At 39.3% G+C, this 21336-nt stretch overlaps 1 pseudogene; it reads right to left on the bottom strand.

Moving 5' to 3' along the window:
- Positions 1-12330: 12330 nt before the first annotated feature.
- On the bottom strand, positions 12331-20124 carry LOC139006206 (adenylate cyclase type 3 pseudogene; annotated as a pseudogene).
- Positions 20125-21336: the final 1212 nt, after the last annotated feature.

Here is a 21336-nt window from a genome sequence, read left to right on the forward strand (position 1 = left end):
ATTTTCTTAATCCCACAGATTTTTTAAAACAAACAATGCAGAAGACACTGAAACATATAATTATGGAGATGATCCAATTTTTTCTGTCAAGTAGTTTATAAACCAATAGGTAAAGTATCATAATTATATAAATAAGTATAATATGAAAATGTATGTTATAAATGTCTTTAAACTATACAATCCAAGTCTTCAGGTAAGAACCTTAATTATTTTATTAGATCCCATGTTCAGACATTGATGTTGACACCAGAAATGTCATAATGTCTACACTTAATCAGAGTATGAAAGGAATTTACCCAAGATTAAAGTTAACATTCACCCTATTTTAACCTTCACTTAAACATAAAGCTTAATTAAAGTCACATTATATCTTTGTAGATAATGGAAATATAATGTGACTTTAATTAAGTTTCATGGTTAAATGAAGGTTAAAATAGGGTGAATAACTTTATCTTGGGTAAAATTTCTTTCAGACTCTGATAAAAAAAATATTTCAATGTGTTTATTTTGGTCACATATTTTATTTATTGATATAGAGGGTTTTCAAATAACAATGTATTTTACATTGCAAATTTGAATCTTCTAATGAGGTCACTTTTTGGCAGATTGTTTGCAATTTATACTGTGTAGACAAATGAATATATCTTTTAAAAAATTATAGAATTTCCTGCCCAGCCAGTGGGCTCAATGGTTGAGCATCAATCTATGAGCCAGGATATCATGTTTTGATTCCCAGTCAGGGCACATGCCTGGGTTTTGGGCTCAAACCCCAAAAGGGAGTGTGCAGGAGGCAGCCAATCAATGATTCTCTCTCATCATTGATGCTTCTCTCACTCTCTCCCTCTCTCTCTCTCTCTCTCCTCTCCCTTCCTCCCTAGAATCAATAAAAATATATTTTAAAAAATAAGGGATTGCTTTGGACCAATGAAACACATAGTACATGGAGTTAAGAGAAGGCAGGGAAAGTGGAGGAGATTTAAGGAGAAGGATTGTGGAGCAATAGGGAGACTCTTCCTGCTATGTGAGGAACCTAAAAGCTTCTTTTCCTAACAACATGTAAGATAGTATTAGAGATGCAATTGCATTTCATAGCTCCCTTTAGTGAGAGATGGACAAAGGCAACAGAATCCTGACACACTTGAGGGAAACAAAAAATGTCATAAATGGTGGTAATGTGGATATTGCAAATTGTGGAGATTTTAAACAAAGTAGGGTAGTGTCTAAATTTCAGTCACAGTTCACATTATTGAAAGTTGCATAATTTACAAAATGATTAATATCCATAATTTTTCTTTTGTTGCTCAATTTATGGACACAAATTATTATCTAATTACAAAAAATAAAAAGTTTCTTATATAATTTTTGAAAATAAAGAAAAGTATAATGAGGAAATCAAAGTCACACGTAATCTGACTATCCAACTATAACCACATATCAGTTTGGACTCTTGGTTGCAAATGATAGAAATCTGACCTGAGTCCCATTAGCACAGGGAAACCTTAGTTTATTTAAAGATAGTGTGGTGTTTTGCAGAAGCAAAATTAAACAACAAAAAATAAAAACCCTGCCTTTCATTCTTAGAAGTAGAGATTGGTTTAGAGGCTTAAAAATACTCCTCTTGGTATCCTTCCAATGAAATATCTTTTTACTTAGAATAGTTGGTTGTATTTGGTGCCTATTGCTAACAACTGAGAATGCGACTGAACCTGTTAGCTGTGAAAGCAGTACTTTTGAGGTTGGGGAGCTGCTAAATGCAGCAAACTTTAGATGGTTTGCTGTGGCTTAGGACTTTGGCCAGCACATGAGTACCTGGGGAGCAGGTCATAGGACTTCTGGGAAGTTGAAGGGAAAATGTGAGGATACCAAGGAGAGATGTCATCTGCTTCACAGTTTTGTCTAAGATGACCCTAAGTTCATAAACCAAGCAGGAATATTTGAGCACATTGAGCACAAGGGGCAGAAAAATCTGGGCAGAATCAGAAACAGATGGTGCTGTGACATGATCCTTCAACTGGGGCTATGCACCTGAGTTCAGCAGACCACTGGGCAAATGTCCAAATCCCAGGCTGATTAGGCTGTCCTTGATAATTATGGCTAATTAAGCTGTCCTTTCATGTAAGTCTAATGTTGGAACATTCACTATATTGCGGATAAATGCTATTTATTTCTGGGAACATTTATGTAACAATATTTTTTGATCTCATAGTAGTTGAAAATTGCAATATTTACCCTAAAGTTTTAGTTTTTCTATACATTAGGGTACTTTTCAGTTGATCGCTAAATATTATTAGAGATTTTTAATTACAATATGTGCACATAGATCTTGACGATAGTAAAATATTGTCTTTTCTTAGGAGGTTTAAAAATGGTCTCAGAGTTAGTGGATGCTGCACGGATATGCTCCCAGGAAACATTGTCTTTTCTTAATTTTTTTTAGGATTAAAGAGTATAAAAGAGTTCCACAATTTTAGTTATAGAGAATTGTAAAATATTAAATTAAATGTAGCCTCATTTACCTATAAGGAATAAATAACATTTAAAATAATATCATTTTTCTTGTTTTATTTCTGTGTCTTCTTCATTATGTTGTTGGAAATTACCATTGAGTGTCTGTGGGAGGTAGGGGTGGGGGGGCAAGAGGGACATATATAATGCTTTCAACAATAAAGATTTTTTTAAAAGTCTGTTTTTAGAATAATGAATGTAAAGTTTGAACTTTTTAGTCTTTCCCCACTCATAGATGATTATGTTTCCTATCTTTTATTCATAGAATGAGTTTCTTGAAACTGTGTTTTTGCATGTGAATTAAGTGCAGTTAATATTTGCAACTCTAATTATTAGACAGTGTGGTTCATCTTTGTGGGAAATGAAAACAACTTCATTAAAACGTCTTTATGGCCGAAACCGGTTTGGCTCAGTGGATAGAGCGTTGGCCTGCGGACTGAAGGGTCCCGGGTTCGATTCCGGTCAAGGGCATGTATCTGGGTTGCGGGCACATCCCCATTAGGAGATGTGCAGGAGGCAGCTTATTGATGTTTCTCTCTCATCGATGTTTCTAGCTCTCTATCTCTGTCCCTTCCTCTCTGTAAAAAAATCAATAAAATATATTTAAAAAAAATAAAAATAAAAACGTCTTTATGGTCAGATATATTAGAGTTGGATTCCTCATTTTAGGAAGCACATGTGTCTCTAGTTCATATATTTTGGACATATTAAAAGTTGATGATAAGAACACACTCTTCATGTGCAACATTCTTCCTGTAAGAAAGGGAAGCAATTTATTTCAAGTATTTGCTTATATTTTTGCCTGAGAAAATAAAAAAATGCTTTCTAACTTATTTAAATTATTTAGATCAATTATATTACCCATTAAATTTGGATTAATATTTGCTAGCACACTCAAGGATTGTTCAAGAAGTGTTTACATGCTTACTTTTAAAATACTATCTCCCCTTCTTTATCTCTAATCTTTTCCTTTTTTTGAACAACTGTTTGACACAAGAAACCTATTATAGTAACTCAAATGGAAAACCTTATAAAGATTCACATGTATAGAGAACAGGGCTAACACAGGCTGTAGTTTATCGCACACAAATATTATTTAATATAGCAAGCATATATTTATGGATTTTTGATAAGTTGATTTGCAAAACAGTAAATTGTATCAACCTTTCATGTATTAGTTTAATTTTTTTGGTAAAATGTTCAGATATGTTTGAGCTTTCTCTCAGGTCTGCATTCATCAATTATCACCTAGCTGCTACTTATACCAGTCTTACACTGAAACCTAATGTTTTTTGGAATAATCCCTAGCTATTGAACTTGATGTTAGTTCAGCATCATTAATCAAACAATGCCTGCTACCTGCAGGGCACGCAGTGTCTCCTGTGGTATGCTTTTCTAGGTGGTGCTTAGGAAACATAAGGGCACTTCTTAAGTTGTTAATGAGCTTAATGTTCACAAGAAACTCCTTATTACTACTTTAATGAATAATTTACTATAGCAAAACTTCAGCAGGGACTACTTACCTTTTTTAAATTTTATTAAATTTATTGGGGTGACATTGGTTAACAAAATTACATAGGTTTCAAGTTTACATTCCTATAATATACATCATATATATATTGCAGAGTGTGTCCACCACCAAAGTCAAATCCCCTCCCAACACCATATATATTTGTCCCCCTTTAACTTTTACTACCTCCCCACAACCCGCTTTCCCTCTGGTAACTACCATACTGTTGTCTGTGTCTAAGAGTTTTGGGGGTTTGTTTGTCTTGTTTTTTTTTGTTGTTTTCAATTTTATATTTGACATATGAATGAAATCATATGGTTCTTAAATTTTCCCCTCTGACTTCACTTGGCATGATATTCTCAAGATCCACTCATGTTATATGTGGCAGTATTTCATCTTTTCTCGTGGCTGAGTAGAATCCATTGTATATATTAACCAAATTTCTTTATCCAATCGTCTATCAAAGGACACTTTGGTTGTTTCAATGTCTTAGCCACCTTGAATTATGCTGCAAAGAAGACAGGGTGCATATATCTTTACAAATAAATGTTTTAAAAAATTTTAGGTAGATACTCGGTAGAGGGATGACTGCGTGATGTGGTTATTATATTCTTAATTTTTTGAGAAACCTCCATACTGGTTCCATAGTGGCTGTCCTAATTTATATTCCCACCAGAGGCATATGAGGTATTCTCCACAGCCTCTCCAACACTTGATATTACTTGTCTTGCTGATAGTAGCCATTCTAACAGGTGTGAGGTGATGTGTTATTGTGGATTTGCATCTTCCTAATAGGGTAGTGAAGTTGGACATCTTTTCATATAGTCATTGGCCATTTGTATGTCTTCTTGAGAGAAGTGTCTGTTCAGGTCTTCTGCCCATTTTTTAATTGGATTTTTTTTTTACTTTGAGTTATATGAGTTCTTTATATATTTTGATTATAAATCCCTCATTGGGGATATTTTTGCAGATATTTTCTCCCATCTGGTTGGTTACCTTTTCATTTTGGTGATGATTTATTTTGTTATGCAGAAGCTTTTTAGTTTGATATAGTTCCATTCATTTATTTTTGCTTTTGCTTCCCTTCCCTTCCCTTTGAGGTCAAATTAATGAAAGGCATCCAATTTGGGAATAATGAAATAAAATTGTTCCTTTTTGCATATGAGATGATTCTATAGAAATAAACCCCAAGGATTCCACCATAAACACATACAGTAAAGTTGCAGAATGAAAAATCAATGTACAAAAGTTCATTGTATTCCTATATACGAACAATAAAATGTCAGAAAAAGAAATCATAAAAAACACAACAAAAATTCATTTTGTATTTGCAGCAAAAAGAATAAAAATTTTAATTATAAACTTAAAGGCTGTGAAGGACCCATATACTGAAAAACCACAAGACATTATTTTAAAAAAATTGAAGACATATGTGTTCATAGACTGGAAGAATCAACACAGTTAAAATGACCATATTCCCCAAAGCAACATACAGATTAATGCAATCCCCATCAAAATCCTAATGGCATTTTTTGAAAGAAAGAGAACAACAACAAAAATAATCAGATTTGTAAGGCATCCCAAAAGACTCCAAACAGCCAAAGCAATCCTGAGAAAAAAACAAAAACAAAAACAAAAAAAAACAAAAAACAGAAAGCATCACACTCCCTGACTTCAAATTATACAAGAAAACAACAATAATCAAAACAGCATGGGACCTGGAGAGTATCATGCTAAGTGAAATAAGTCAGTCAGAGAAAGACAAGTATCACATGATTGCTCTCATATGTGGAATCTAAGTAACAAAATAAACTGATGAACAGAGTGGATCCAGAGACATGGAAGCATGGAACAGAGTGTGAAATCTCAGAGGGAAGGTGGGGGAGGGTGGGTGGGTTGGAGGTAATCAACCAAAGACCTTGTATGCATATATGCATAACCCATAGACAAGACAATAAGGTGCTGAAGGCCTGGGGTGGGGAGGCCTGGGCAGGCTGGAGGGGGTCAATGGGAGAAAAGGGGGGACACATGCAATACTTTAAACAATAAAGATTTATTTAAAAAAAACATGGTATTGGCAGAGAAACAGACACAGTGGAGAATATAAAGCCTCTTCAATGAATGGTGCTGGGAAAGTTAGAAAACCACATTAAAAAAGAATGAAACTAGATTGCTCTTTGTCATCATACACAAAAATTAACTCAAATAACTAAATATAAGATCTATAACAATAAAATCCATAGTAGAAAATATCAATATTAAACTTATGGACCTTGGTCTTAGGCAATGACTACTTTCTCTTAACTAATATACTTCTAGCACTTATGATTATTGAGTGAATGGACTATTTGTTAATGACTATAACAGTTTTAAAGATTTTAAAAGGTTAAAGAGTTAATTCAATTGTTTTAAAAGTAAATTTTAAAGGTAAATATCTACAATAGAAATGATAGCATTGAATGCATATTGACAATATGATTTTATTGTTTATCACTACTCTGATCTTTCTGAAGAGGACTGATGAAAGAAGTATACCAGCCCTGGCAGGTTGCTCAGTGATTAGAGCTTCAGCCGTCAGACCAAAGGTTTGCAGGTTCAATTCCCAGTCAAGGGCACCTACCATGGTTGCAGGTTTGATCCCTGGCCCCCATTGGGGTGGGTGTGTGTCTCTCACATTAATGTTTCTCTCTCTCTCTCTCTCTCTCTTTCTCTCTTTTCTATTTGTATTTCTCCCCCTCCCTCGCTTCCAGTCTTCTTATTTGAGTCTTTTCCAGTAACTAGATACATATCTATGAGTATGTTCATGTGCAAACACACAACACACACACATACATGCAGTCACTGATCCTATAGTTCATTTAGATCCTATAGAATGACAGCCTAAGTCTATATAAAAAACACTCACTTTGTGCCTGGTGATATTTTAGTATAATGTTATAGGACAAAGCTTAATGGTGCTGTGAAATACCTTGTTTATTTTCCTCAAACTGAAGAATCAAGAAAGATTAAGCATTATTTTATTTTAAATCTTACTTACTATTTATCAAATAACCTTGTCTTCAAGATCTGTTATTAATGTTCAAACATAATATATTTTAAAATCCTGGAGCAAGCTGTATAATACTAAGGGCCCAGTGCACAAATTCGTACACCTTGAAAGGAACTGTGGGCCACAAGGCTGCGGTGGCCACAGGGGTAGTTCTCGGCCCATCCTTCGTGCCCCTTCCCTGTCCCTTCTGCTGCAGCCCCTCGTCCCCTGTCTGCCAGTAGCTCTGCTCCAGCTGTTGTTCCCACCTGCTGATGGCGCAGAGTGATTGGGGCCAGCACCAACAGAGGGTGTGAGCAGTGGCTGCCAACCTTGATCACCCCTCAGGAGCAGGGGGAGGTGGTGAAACCCTGAGGGGTTATTGGGGCTGGCAGCTGCCACTCACACCTGCTGATGGCACCAAGAGATCGTGGCCGGTGCAGGGCACCAGCAGCGGGGGGGAGTGGTGACTCTGGCACCAACAGCAGGTGTGAGAAGGGCTGGCAACAACAGCAAGTGTGAGCGCTGGGTGGGACCATGGTGGGTTGGAGCAAAGAATTTTCAGTAACCACCAGAGGCTCACCCCAATGACAGCGACTGGCACCCTGCCTTGGCCTGGTGCCCCGGCTCACCTGCTCCATCATCCCACCCCAGCCTATGTCCACCATGTTCCATGCTCTGACACCTGCTGCTAATGCCCACCATGTTCTGTGCATGCCCCCTAGTGGTCAGCGCACATCATAGCGACTGGTTATTCGGTTGTTTGGTTGTTCCACAATTCAGTCTATTTGCATATTAGGATTTTATATATACTAGTATAGATGACTATTTTAATATGGTCAGCTCATCCTATATAATAAAGAGGTAATATGCAAATTAACCCTCATGCCATCACAAGATGGCTTCCTACGACCAGGCAGGCAGGGAGGTTAGTGAGGGATGACCAAAGGACTGAACAACAGGCTGCATGGGGCGACCAGGCTGGCTTGAGGGGGGGAGTTAGGGGCGACCAGGCAGGCAGAGGGGGGTGCAGTTGGAGACAACCTAATCAGCAAGGGGGGACAGTTGGGGGTGATTAGGCTGGCGGGGAGGCAGTTAAGGGCAACCAGGCTGGCAGGGAGGGCACAGTTAGGGGTGATCAGGCAGGCAGGCAGGTGAGCGATTAGGAGCAAGCGGTCCAGGATGGTAAGAGGGATGTCCAACTGCTATTAAGTGCAGTTAGTACATCCCCCGAGGAGTCCTGGATTGGAGAGGGTGCAGGCTGGGCTGAGGGGACCCACCCCCCATGCATGAATTTTGTGCAGCAGGAGCAGGCCTTTAGTTTTTTATAAAATGTGTATAGGATGCACAATCTCAGTACCAAAAGACCTTAAATGCATGCATAATTGATTTTAAAGATAAATTAATTATTAAATGGGCAAGTTAAAAAATACTAAATTGTTAAACAATGTGATTTTTTTTTTGCAATACCATTTTAACAAGGCAACATAGAAATTTCCATTTGTGTTACCTTCTAGAGAGTTTTTCTATTTTTTGTTTATTCTTATGAATTGAGACAAAACTTTCTTCATAAAGGCCAGATTTTACAAATATATGCAAAACATATTTTACTAACATAAAAGTCAGATTTTGCCTCTTTACATGGAGACATAGTTTGCATGTGAGGTTTATATTCTTCTTTGTTCTCATTTATAGTGAGCTGTTACACAGGGAATAAGGATGTGCTAGAATTTTAAGTAGTACCTCTGTGATTGTGATCGCGTATCTCAAAGCATCCTCAAGATCAGCCTGCTATGAAAATAATTCTTTAAAGTAAAAACTTCATTATTTAGAAAATGTAAGCAAAATCCAGGTACCTCAGTTACATGTAAATTTCTTCTGGACACATTCGGTGTTTGAATTATTTGTAAGATTATTTTACTCTACATGGACACGATAAACCTGGTCTTTCATTTTATTTCATAAATAATGTTTTTGACTGGAACATATTTTCCTGTTTTACAATAAATTTGGTGGGAAATGATGTTTATGGAAATAAGAAATTAATAGTCCTCTTTAAGAGCCAAATGATTAGGCCAAATACTTGCCTGCTGTTTAGCAATCCTGTGAAAATCCCAAGCTTCTCCTGAGCAAAGACTCTCAAGTTTATATTACTACCATAAATTTGTAGCCAGTGATGTGGACAAATGGCCTAAATTGAAGCCATTAAATTCATTCAAACTGAGATCAGAGCCAAATTAAACCCAAACCTCTAAAGGTGAAAGTCAAATACCGTATATTAAATTAATGTATTAGGAAGCCTCATGCAAGATGGTTCCAAGTCATTAAAAATCTGTTAAAAATTGAAATATAAATAATTCACTAAACAAGAAAGTTCATAACATGTTCAATTCCAATATTTTTATCATATGCACCTCCAATAAATTTTGCTACATTTCACTCATACCAACTTCAGCACGAATTTGTAGATTGTGTTTTAGAAATAACAGTGTGCTTAAGTTTTACCCCACTAAAGCACTTTGCAGACTTGAATAATTACTTAAAATTCGTAAATCCTTTGCTTGAGAGACCAATATATGGGAGTAAACTTTCCAGTTGTTAAGAGTTTTTTACTGACCAAAGGAACGACAAAGGATTTTTGTCCTATTGGTCTACTTTCTTCCATATTCACATCTTGATATCTGTTAGTTTAGAGGAAAATGAAGGAAGAAAAGCCTAAATTAAGATACAAGTATTTCTATATTGTCAGAAATGAAGTCATAGCCATAAATTAAGACTACATAATCTAAATAGAATAACCTGCTCATTAATTGACATAAATATAGTGTAAATCAATGGGTATAGGGGTTTTGTTGTTGTTCTCTGGTATATCCCATACACACAGCACTGTCTCTACAACAGTGTGGAGATTGTTAACTCAGAAAAATTCTTTAATAATACAGGAAATGCATAAAAAGATATGTTAGTCCCCTCAGTATTTTAATCAAATACCACTTGTGGTCTATTCCCACATTTGTTTTTCCTCCTTTGACCTCTTTCAGGAACTACAATCCAAACTTTTAACAGAAACTACATCACAAACAAGATTACTCTGAGTTTGAAGTAAACAATACCTTATGTATCTTACAAAAGTAAAAGTGCACCTATAACTAGAATTCATGGTGGTATGCATTTTAATATATATTTTCCAGTATTACTGGGGCATTGACTTCTTTTGGATCTCTAAGTTAATCACATGAACATGTTACAGGAGGTAAAGAAAGTTTAAGATAAACTTTTATATTGCATCTGTAATACTGTCAACAATAAAGATTTTTTTAAAAATTAAAAAGTAAACTTTTGTAACAAAACCACACACATGAAGTATTCTTGTCCCAAATATTAAATGTTAATCTGATAAAATATCTAGATCCAATTAGCATTTATTATAGGATATACAAAGCAAAAGAATAAGAACACCATGAGAACACCTTAAACAAAATCCAAAACTTTAGAATATGCTGTGGGAAAATGGCCCAAGTTCACCAAAAATAAATTGTGATGAAGAGATAAAAGAGAGATAGAAGGAGAACCTATACATTGAAAAATCTATCAAGTGATCTTAATAGGGTTTAAGGTAATATTTAATGTGTTAAAATTATTCATGTATGCTTCCTGTTTATTAAAACTTCTAAAGGGCTGAACACTAGTGTGTAAAAATTATAAAGGTAGTTTAAAATGTATCATCTTTGAAATATATTACTGATTTGAAATACTTATGTTTTTACTCTTAAAAGTACTCAAACATACTAGCATTTATATGTTCTAGGATATTTGGCAATATGGATCTTGAGGGTATTTCTACTTTTTGGTTTAGGTCTAAAAAAGATAAGTAACATTGCTTCTGAAAATAAATCTAAAATGTCATTGATATTTCACTTTGCTTATATAGGCAAACATATAAAATATATATTTCAAGTATTGGCTGAATTTAAATCTAGCCAAATTTAAATAAACTTTTAACATAATTTTGCTAAAAAGTAAATATGCCCTTTTCTTTTTTTTCACATTGCAACCATGAACAAGTATTATACCTCATGAATGAAAGATAACTGACAGATAGGGTGCCCTTGTTAGATATAAACTACAATGAATCAGATGTCGTCTGTCACTCATGAAAACATTGTCACTTTGATGATGTTTTATTTATTTTCTTCTGTAAAGTGAACCGCTAAACAAGAATAAATTTTGATTTAATATGTGAAATGAGTAAGAAGAGAACACACTACATAATTTATTAATGCTATTTATTTTCATTATGTTTAAAGTTGGGTTCCTATTTTCCTTTAGTATTGTAACAAAAAACTTAATTGTTTAAGTTTTCATGATTAAAATAGCCCTGAATGAGAAAATATTTATTAGAAAATTATGATTTAAAATAATTAAACAGTAAATCAATTACTGTATTGCTAAAGGCTCAAAAATACCAATTTAAGTTGATATTTACTTGTAAACATGAACATAATACTTAATATGCATTGTAGGCTTTTTTGAAGGTATAATAACATACGTTTGTGTGTTTTTTTTTCAAGTTGAAGAAAGCTTTTAATAAAACAGTCTTGTTCTTCATCAATACCTGTAAATTCTCTTTTAAAGCAGTAGCAAAGGTGACTGTAGCAAGCGCTCAAAAGGCAAGGCAATATCGGAAAGTGTTTTTTAACAGAAAGTTAAAAATAGAAATGTAGATCTGTTGGTATATTTTTCTTTCAGAAATAAATTCCCTTTCCTTCCCACCAGGTAAAAGGAAATATTGCACTTACTGCTCCCATGACTAAGGTGACAGGGGTTCCAGAAGAACCTTTCAAGATTATCAGGACAGGGCCCTTTGACCTAACTCAGATCATACAGAGACAGGGCTCCAGCTTGTGTTCTCTTCAGAATGAAAAGCACTACTTTCAATTTATAGCTGGGAGTGGACTCACCAGCATAGTGGCCCTGCCACTTCTTCCCCTCCAGCTGAGCTCCCATCTCTGACACATCCTGCTCACAGTGGCCATGGCCTCTGTGGGGGAAGAAGGGCTGGTGCAGTACTCTGCCTAAGACCCTCACTCTGGAGAAGCTACAGGCACCCTGAGGAATAAATAGTCTGGCCACCCTCAGAGCACAGGAAATGAAGGCTTGAGGAGATTTTTAAGTCTAAAGTCTATGTGAGTGTGCACTTCAGCAATTTGGGACTGTTGGGACTTAGTCACTTGACCTTTCCCAAGGGCTTTGATTCCAAAACATGCATCCTCCCTGGGGCTAGAGGCCATCAGGAGTTGTCTACCACCTGGAGGGGCAGGGTCACAGAGGAGCCATTTGGAAAGGCAGCTGGCTTATCACGCCCCTTCAAGAAAAAGGTTAGCAGCTCCCCCTTCCCTTTCACAAAGATGGGCTCCGCCTCGCAAAGCGAAAGCCGTACTCTCGAAGGATGGCTTGTGTTTCTTCTACCACCTGAATGTTACCCATGACCCCTGTGGACTCCATCCTGTTGGTGACGTTGACTGTATTCCCCAAATGTCGTAGTGTGGTTTCCGGGCTCCAATGACCCCAGCCAGGATCTCACCTTTGTTCATGCCTTATACGCAGCATGAAGTTGTTGAAGGACTGGTCGGTGATGTTTGTAAGCGTATCCTTCATGGCTAGTGCAAAGTCATCCAGGTGCTGCCAGTGCTCCTTGTCTGAATTTCCCTCTTTGCTGGAGCTGGTAAAACCGTTGGTGTTGACATCTGGGGTGACTCCTGAAGCTGCCATATAGGTACTACCAATGATTTTGACCTTGGTGATGACCCGGAATTTGGGATTGTCTAGAAGAGAGTAAAAATCTGAGATGATCTCACTGAGGAAGCGCAGACACTCAATGCCACCATTATTGATGCTTTCCTCTGTGTAGAAGTCAGCAAAGTTGGGCAGGGAGGCAAACATGACTCCAATCTTATCATAAGACTGGCTATACAGCTCCTCACCTCTCTTCTTGGACCCCAGGAAATGGCGTGCCACATGCTCGGGCAACAGGTTGGTGACCAGGGGCCCATTCCAGCGTTGCATCTCATAAACACGTTCCTTCTGGTCATGGACCCCAATCTTCCACAAGAACAGTGTCCCTGCGAATTTTTCCACGTGGCGGGAGAAGTAGTAGAAGCTCAGCATCATGACGAAGATCATCACTGTCATCGTGTACTTAGAAGGCATCAGAGGCAGCCTGCCAGTGCCATTGAGCCCTGGGGTGGAGAGTATCTGCATCTTCTCTAAGGTGACCAGAGGAAAGCCGTGTTCCTGGAAACGTCTGCGGTCATATTCATCAGAGATGGGACACCAGGCACAGAGGTTGATGACAGCCACAGTGCCCGTGAAAAGCAGCATGATGGTGAGATTCATCATGTGGCTGACCTGCACCAGCATGATGGTGGTGATGAGGGACAGCACAGTGACATAATTGTAATACTTGGGGTTCTCCATGCAGCCACCCTCTGTCGCCATCCCTGAGGTGCCATTGTTGGGTCCCATGTAATACTGCAGGCAGCTCAGCACGTCCACGACATTTGCCATAACCAGAATGAAGATGGCTAACATGGCCCAGGTGTTCCTGGCCCAGTGTGTCCGGTCAATCCACGTCGAGAAGGCCACAAGCTTCTTAGGAAAGGCCCGGGGAAAGATGGCAGCCAGCGAGCAGACCTTCAGGACCAGAAGCAGAAGCTCCCCAACCACAAAGGTCACATAGTTGGTCATCAGCCAGGGGTCGATGACTATCTCCACCAGGGCCGTGCAGAGCAGCACGACACAAGGGCAGCTGAGTTTTTAAAGTTAAAAGTAATTAAAATAATATGTTGAATAGAAACAAAGAATAACACATTTGAAATTTAGCATGTTAAACTTTCAAATTTACTGGCAATTAAATCTGATCTGTAGTTTTCCAGGATTAATTGAAGTTCAGATATGGTTTTAGGATTGCAACTTTAATTTCCTTTTATTCATTGGTATTTCACAAACTGAATATTGCACAGCAAAATTATTATATTAAAATATTGCACATTTAGTTTGAGGCATTTTCTGATTGCAAATATAAGTATAAAAATTATGTGGAGCCCTGGCTGGTGTGGCTCACTAGTTAAAGCATCAGCACATGCACTGTAGGGTCATGGGTTCTTTCCCGATCAAGGGCACAACCCTAGGTTGCAGGTTTGATCCTCAGCCCAGGTAGTGGGAAGCAACCAATCAATGTGTCTCTTTCATATCAATGTTTCTTCTCTCTATATATCTCTCTATCTCCCTACATTCCACCCTAAAAAAAAAAAAAAATTAATGGAACACATATCCTCGAGTGAGGATTAACAACAACAACAAAAATATGTGGAATAAATCCAAGCCTTCATGAAGAACCTAACCAGCATTTTGATGTGCTTTTTAACTATATATTAAGCTGTTATCTTGACTTACACTCATTTTGCATTTTATTTTCATTGCCAGCTCAAAAATTATTATGGAAAATAAACTTTTGTAATTATTAGAATGTGCAATTTCAAACCATGTCAATTTTTTAAAAATCTGGTCATCTTTGTGTTTTTATTTTTTTTATTTTTCACATTTTGAAAAAATATTAAATTACTAGAGGCCTGTTGCAGGAAGATTCCTGCAATAGGGCTTCCTGAGACCGGAGTGAAGCAGAGAAGGGAGTGAAGCCCACTGAGGCGAGCTGCTTCGCTTCCTTCTCAGCTGCCTCACTCCCTCCATTCTCCACTTCGCCCTCAGCTCCCTCCCATCTCTGCCGCCTCGGCTCTCTCCCCCCTCTGCTGCCTCGGCTCTCTCCCTTCTCCCCCACTTCATCCCTCCCTTCTCTGCCACCTGGCTTCTTCCCTTCTCCGTTGCCTTGCTCCCTTCCTTCTCAGCTGCCTCATTCCCTCCCTTCCCTGCTGCCTCGGCTCCCTCCCTTCCCCACCGCCTTGGCTCCCTCCCTTCCCCACCGCCTCGGGTCCTTCCCATGTCCACTGCCTTGCTCCCTCCCTTCTTTGCCACTTTGCTCCCTCCGGTGTCCACTGCCTCAGCTCTGCTCCCATCTCTGCTACCTCCGACTCATCCCCCACTTGGCTCCCTTCTGCAGTGCTTGGCTTTCTTCTACACTGTCTTCAGTCTTCTCTGGGAGCCTATGTATGCAAATTAATGGCCATCTTTGTTGGGTTAATTTGCATACTCTTCTGATTGGCTGGTGGGCGTAGCAAAGGTATAGTCAATTAGAATATTTGTCTCTTATTATTGTAGTTTACATTCAATAATAAATTGTATTAGTTTCAGTTGTATGGTATAGTGGTTAGACAATAGTAATTTAAAAAGTATTCCCCTTGATATTCCCATTACCCAACTGGCACCATACATAGTTATTAAATTATTGACTATATTTCCTATGCTGTATTTTACATCCCCATGTCTATTTTTTAACTTCCAATGTGTCCTTATCAATCCTTTCACCTTTTTCACCAAGTCCCCTAATACCCCTCCCCTCTGGCCACAATCAGTCTGTTCTCTGTATTTATGAGTCTGTTTCTGTTTTGTTTGTTCATTTATATTGCTCTTTAGATTCTACATATAGGTAAAATCATATGGTATTTGTCTTTCTCTAACTGACTTATTTTACTTAGCATAATATCCTATAGGTCTATCCATGCTGTTGCAAATGGTAAGATTTCATGTTTTATGGCTCTTATTATTAATATTTTTATCTTTTTTTCTGCTGCTTAAAGAAGACCCTTTAACATTTCTTGTACTACTGGTTTGGTGGTGATAAGCTCCTTTAGCTTTTTCTTGTCTGGGAAGCTCTTTATATGTTCTTTGATTCTAAATACTAACTTTGCTAGTAGAGTAATTTTAGAGCAGGTACTTTTTTTCCATCACTTTGAATATTTCTTGCCAAATCCTTCTGGCCTGCCAAGCTTCTGTTGAAAATCAGCTGACAGCCTCATGTAGGTAACTAACTGATTTTCTCTTGCTGCTTTTATGATTCTATCTTTGTCTTTAACCTTTTGCATTTTATTTTTTTAATTTTTCATTGATTAAGGTATTACAGACATATCTTTATCCCCCCATTGTCCCCTCATCCCCCCAGTCTTGCCCTCACCCTCACCCCCTGTTGTCTGTGTCCATCACTTATGCTTATAGGCATGCACACAAGTCCTTTGGTTGATCTCTTCTCCTTACCCCCACCCTCCCCTACCTTCCCTCTGAGGTTTGAGCATCTCATTGATGCTTCTCTGTCTCTAGATCTGTTTTTGTTCATCAGTTTATGTTGTTCATTATAGTCCACAAATGAGTGAGATCATGTGATATTTATCTTTCTCTGACTGACTTATTTCACTTAGCATAATGCTCTCCAGCTCTATCCATGCTTTTGCAAAAGGTAGGAGTTCCTTCCTTTTTACTGCGGCATAGTATTCCATTGCATAGATGTGCCAAAGTTTTTTAATCCCTCATCTTCTGTGGGCACGTAGGCTGTTTTCAAATTTTAGCTATTGTAAATTGTGCTGCTATGAACATAGGGGTGCATATATCCTTTCTGACTGGTGTTTCTGGTTTCTTGGGATATATTCCTAGAAGTGAGATCACAGGGTCGAATGGGAGTTCCATTTTTAGTTTTTTGAGGAAATTCTATATTGTTCTCCACGGTGGCTGCACCAGTCTGCATTCCCACCAGCAGTGCATGAGGGTTCCTTTTTCTCCGCATCCTCGCCAGCATTTGTAATTTGTTGATTTGTTGATGATAGCCATTCTGACAGGTATGAGATGGTACCTCATTGTTGTTTTGATTTGCATCTCTTGGATGATTAGTGACTTTGAACATGTTTTCATATGTCTCTTGGCCTTCCTTATGTCTTCTTTAGAAAAGTATCTATTTAGATCCATTGCCCATTTTTTGATTGGATTGTTTGTCTTCCTTTTGTTAAGTTGCATGAGTTCCCTATAAATGTTGGAGATCAAGCCCTTATCAGAGATATCGTTGGCAAATATGTTCTCCCATGCAGTGGGTTTTCTTGTTGTTTTGTTGATGGTTTCTTTTGCTGTGCATCGGCAGCAGGCAGCAGAGTGCAGAACATGGTGGGTGCTGGCTGCAGTGGGATGGTGAAGCAGGTGAGTGGTAGCAACAAACCAAGGCAGGGCACTGGTCACTGTCATTGAGGCAAGCCTCCGGTGGTTACTGAAAATTCTTTGCTCCCACACGTTGAGGTCCCCCCTGGCACTCACACCCACGCCGGTGCCGGAGCCACTGCTTGCATCCACTGCCGGCACCTGGTGCTGGCCCCAATCTCTCGGCACCATCAGTGGCTGTGAGTGGCAGCTGCTGGCCCCAATCACCCCTTAGGGCTTCTCCACCTCTTCCATGCCATCAGTGTGTGTGAGCAGGGCTGGCGTGGTCAGCAAGAATGGGGGCCATGGTGGGAAAGGCCAGGCGGGGGTGGGGAGGATGGGCTGAGACCCGCCTCTGTGCCCACCACAGCTTCACAACCCACAGTTCCTTTCAAGGTGCACAAATTTGTTCACTGGGCCCCTAGTCTATACTAATAAAAGGGTAATATACTAATTAGACTGGGAGACCTTCTGGGAGACCTTCCGGATGTCCTTCCGGACAAAGCCATGGTAGAGGTGCTGAGGCAGAGGCAGTTAGGGGTGATCAGGTCAGCAGGGGAGGGCAGTTGGGGGCAAGCAGGCTGGTGGGGGGGCAGTTGGGGTGATCAGGCCAGCTGAGGGGGCAGTTGGGAGTGAGCACGCTGGCTCGAGGGGCAGTTAGGGGTGATCAGGCTGGAAAGGGGGGACTGTTGGGAACAATCAGGCCAGCATGCAGAATGGTTAGGGGTGATCAGGCAGGCAGGTGAGCAGTTAGGAGCCAGTGATCCCAGATTGCAAGAGATGTCTGACTGCCGGATATCCTGTGGGATCCGGCCTAATCTGGCAGTCTAAAATCCCCCGAGGGGTCTCAGATTGGAGAGGGTGCAGACCAGGCTGAGGAATACCTCCCCCAACCCCCGTGCACAAATTTTGTGCACTGGACCACTAGTATATAATAAAAGCCTAATATGAAAATTGTCCCTTTGACCAGGAGTTCCACTGTGAGTTTGACCAGGTAGTGGGACAATGTGACAACTGACCACAGCCCCTCCCCCAGCCCGTCCTTGCCCTCAATTGCCCCCCCATCCCAATCGGGGGCAGGGCTGGCCGGCCAACCTCCTGCGTCCCCTCCCTCTGGCCAGCCCAGCGCTATTGGCCCCAATCAGGGTGGGCTGGCCAGACCCACCCATGCATGAATTTATGCACTAGGCCTCTAGTTGTTAACAAAATTTGTGTTGTTCTTTTGAACATATTTGTAAGGATGAGTAACTAACCCTTTCAGAACTGGCTATTAAAATCTAAAATAACTTGTTAAAATTTTAGATATTTATTTATACTATTTCTCCTAGTACTAATTAGCCAATTATTTTCTTTCAATTATATTTAAATCAAGTTTCTGGATATTTTCATGTAACTTTTTAGTTATCGTTGAGACGAGATCTTCATCCTTGCCCTCCCCCCCCCCCCCCCCCGCACCACCAGCTTTTAATCTCTACTTATAATGCCACTTGATTCCCTTAGTCATTTTGAGCTTTTTCTCTGAATTTCTTCCAATATGTCTACATTTCTCTGCTACTGAGACAACCAAAACTGAATTCCACTTTGATGTATTTCATCAGAATTACATAAGGAATGCTATCACCCATGTGTCCCAGGATGTCATGATTCTTTGCCTACAGATCAAAGTAACAGTGAACTTTTATGCATTTTATTGAAGCATCAGCCAGATCTTTTCAGGGGTTGACCAAAGGATTCTTAGAAGAGAAGAGCCTAAATTAATAAGACTCAGGAAGAAGTTCTAAAGAAAAAAAAATAAATCTATTCAACAGCTTCTTCAGAATCTGGTTTTTTTTGTTTGTTTTTTTTTTTTTTTTTTTTTAAAGAGAGAGACTTTGGGCTTAGAATTGGACTTTTTCAAAGATCATTTGAGACTAATGGAAATATCTCTAATGTTAATGGGAGTGAGGAAGTGGAGGTAGCAAAAGATGAGAAAAGAAAATTTACACACGACAATGAAATTTATAAATTACTCATTTGTAAATATAGCAATATACAGAAAATTTATTGTATAAATTTGTTCTTTTTTGTGATACATGCCCAGATTTTTCTTCCTTGCTATTTATAAATTCTTTGCTAAAAATTTTATTTTTTCATAATTGCTTGATTTAATGTTCATTACATTTGTTTTGCTAATAAATATAATTATATATTTTTTTATTTGTATCCTTTCATTTATAATATCCTAGTGCCCCAGTGCACAGATTCGTGCACATTGAAAGGTAATTAATTAATCCCTCTGTTGCAGGGACTAATGCAGGTGGTCCCGGCTGCTGGCCGGCAGGGAGGGACTGGGTGAGAGGGGCCAGACATGCCCTGGAGCCAACCTCACATGGTCCCTCTATGGCCATGGGCTTGTGCTGTGCCTCAAAGGGCGTCTGCGAAGTGAGCAGGGTCCCTTTGCCGGGGGTGGTCCCTCACCTGGCCTGCAGGGATTGGGCTAAAACCAGTTCTTTGACATCCCCCAAGGGGTTCTGGAGTGTGGGAGGAATCGAGAGGAATCAGGCTCTCTCCTCTCTAGTTTTGGGATGCACCACCTGAGAACCGCCACTGCCAGATGACTGCAGCTCAGGTGTCTGCCCCCTAGTGGTCAGTGCTTGTCATAGCTACTGACTGGTCAGTGGTTGGGCAGTCACTTAGCCTTTTATATATATACTAGATGCCCAGTGCATGAAATCTGTGCACAGGTAGGGTCCCTAGTGGCTGGTGGCTGGTGGCTGGGAACTCCCTTTCCCCAGCTGCCTGCTGCCGCCTCTGGCTGGGGCCTCCCTTCGCACCTGTCTTGGCCTGGCACCATCCCACCATAGTGGGATGGTGGAGATCGCTCACCTGCTCCACCATCCCACCATGATCCCGCTCTCATCAGGACCATTGGGGCCAGCAGCGCCTCCATTGCCACCTGCTTCCAGCACCGCATCACTGATACCTGCTATGTTCCACCCCACCCCCTGGTGGTCAGCTTACGTCTAATTCCCAGTCAGTGAAACTCCTGCCTATAGGGACAATTTGCATATTAGCCTTTTATTATATAGGATAGATACACAAAGCACATAACAGTGAACTGAATTATTCAAGCTATTAGCTGAGAATGGTTGTTAAGCAAACTGGAAAAGTGCATGCTAAGCTAAATTGATGAAGAAATGTGTTTTTAAGTGACTTCCTTTCACTTTAGGGAATTTGTCAATAGAAAACAGGATGAAAATACTGAATGCAATCAGGACACTGACAATATAAAGAAACCATAGGAGTTAGGCCATTAACCGTCATGGGTATTATTTTTAGCTAACTGAAGAAAAGAGTATTGTTTCTGTAATTTTTGTGGTTCTGTTTATGTATTAAATTCTATTGGATTAATTTGTGTTTCTATTATTGCATTGGAGCTGATAAAGTCAGAAAAATATAATTTTTAAAAATCAAATCTCCACATTTCAGTTTACAGTTATACTTTGATAGTAGGTAAATATTGAGAACCAACATTGTAAATTATTGTTATTAAATTTTAGTAAAAAAAAACCCTAAATAAATCATTGAATTAAAACCCCAATAATGACAACATTGTGTTGTTGGCATTTATAGACCAACATGTAAATGCCAAGACCTTGTGTTTTTTAAAACTTAAACTGATGAACAAAAATAGATACAGAGACAAAGAAACATCAAACAGACTGTCAAACCTCAGCAAGAAAGTAGGGGAGGGTTGTGAGGGGGGGGAGGTAAGAGATCAACCAAAGGACTTGTATGCATGCATCTAAGCATAACCAAAGGACACAGACACTAGGGGGGTGAAGGCATGTGCCAGGTGGGTGGGGGAGGTCAGGGAGAGGTCAATATGGGAAAAAGGAGACATATGTTCTACTATTTGTAATACTTTCCAGTGGTCGGCAAACTGCGGCTCGGCAAACCACGGCTCTCGAGCCACATGTGGCTCTTTGGCCTCTTGAGTGTGGCTCTTCCACAAAATACCAGCTCTTCCACAAAATACCGACTTCTGCGCGTGGGCCATGAAGTTTCAATCCCACTGTAAGTGCGCTCCTGCACGTGGTATTTTGTGGAAGAGCCACACTCAAGGGGCCAAAGAGCCGTGTGTGGCTCCCGAGCCACAGTTTGCCGACCACAATAAAAACTTTAA

Source organism: Myotis yumanensis, unplaced genomic scaffold (assembly GCF_028538775.1).
Source record: "Myotis yumanensis isolate MYYU_CA2020_CCGP unplaced genomic scaffold, mMyoYum1.0.hap1 SCAF_3, whole genome shotgun sequence".
In the NCBI taxonomy this organism is placed as follows: domain Eukaryota; kingdom Metazoa; phylum Chordata; class Mammalia; order Chiroptera; family Vespertilionidae; genus Myotis; species Myotis yumanensis.